The sequence below is a fragment of the Clarias gariepinus genome, chromosome 5 (genome assembly GCF_024256425.1).
Source record: "Clarias gariepinus isolate MV-2021 ecotype Netherlands chromosome 5, CGAR_prim_01v2, whole genome shotgun sequence".
Lineage (NCBI taxonomy): Eukaryota > Metazoa > Chordata > Actinopteri > Siluriformes > Clariidae > Clarias > Clarias gariepinus.
This window is the reverse complement of record NC_071104.1, coordinates 3,061,604-3,062,802: the sequence shown is the minus strand read 5'-3', so window position 1 is coordinate 3,062,802 and position 1,199 is coordinate 3,061,604. Positions and strand designations below refer to the sequence as shown.

The window sequence follows — 1,199 nt, the reverse complement described above, 5'->3', positions numbered from 1 at the left end:
CACCATTTCACTTATTTAACTTTACAGGTACCTTTGGTTGCTTCTAGATATTTAGATTTTTTTTCTTTTTGCCAGATAATGTATACTTGCATATTTCCATTGAAGGATGAAGATGACGATGAAGAGATCACATCTGCTGTGACAGAAGTGGACAATGCTGGTAGATCCACTGAGGTATGATGAATACCACTATAATGCAGCGCCCCCTTTTTACATTAGAGTAATAAACTGTCATTGTTCTTTCACAGTACATACCTGGGGATTTGCCCACAAATGAAGGTACTTCAACCTCAATACACGATCTATGCAGTGTAAGAATTTGTGTGCAGTTGTCCATATTTTAATTTTATTGCCTGACAGAATCTCATTTATTTACTTATTTAATTATTTTTGCCGTCCTAGTTGCCAGAAAAGGAGCTGTATAAGGTCCATCTTCAAAAACAAATAAGAAAAAGTGACATGGAGATGGACCTTATACAACTTCAAATGGAAGAGAGAAGGCTATCCATTAAAAAAAGCAACACTAGAAATTGAATTACTGGAGCATCGCCTTAAGGTGAGAACGTGTGTATATTAATCTGTTGCATGTTAAGTGTTGTGTACAATGTAATAAAAACCATTGTATTTCATTTTATTTTCATTGTTTTTCAGGAAATGAAGAAATGAACTGCACAGTAGACCAGTGCAAACTATTTAATAAAAGTAATTTTGACAAACCCTTTGGTCCAGGATCAGGTTCAGGGTAGGGTGTCATTAAATAGGGCAGACAAGGGTATCCTTTGTCCCGCAGCAAGTAACCATTTTACTGTCCTGTAATGATTCAAGTGTACAATACAAATATAGTAAAAAGATTGTATAAAAATATAAAAATAAAAAACATTGTATAAAGCAAAACATACTCTGCTGAAATATCTGGCATAATGATGACTCCCAGAAAATTCTGGCATCATGCACAGATCCTGGCAATGATTTTTCCTCAACATTAGTAATGATGTGGGTTGCCTCCATATATTACCTATAGTTAGTGGAAAAAAGTAATGAGTTTAATGATTTTAACAAGGAAAAAAATTAGGACACAAAATCAAGTTGTTACCTGTACATTGATACTATGAATAAGTATTTATAAGATAGGTAAGATTCATAAGTATTAATAAAATTTCTTATTAACATAGTCTCCCTCCAAAACGCTAACAATTCAA

The 1,199-nt window shown here is 33.4% G+C and overlaps 1 long non-coding RNA gene across 1 annotated transcript; it reads left to right on the top strand.

Moving 5' to 3' along the window:
• Nucleotides 1–246: 246 nt before the first annotated feature.
• LOC128524470 (uncharacterized) lies at nucleotides 247–742 on the top strand. The gene is made up of 3 exons (XR_008360531.1): nucleotides 247–311; nucleotides 403–556; nucleotides 652–742. It is a non-coding gene; the product is annotated as an uncharacterized LOC128524470 (long non-coding RNA).
• The last annotated feature ends 457 nt before the right edge of the window (nucleotides 743–1,199 follow it).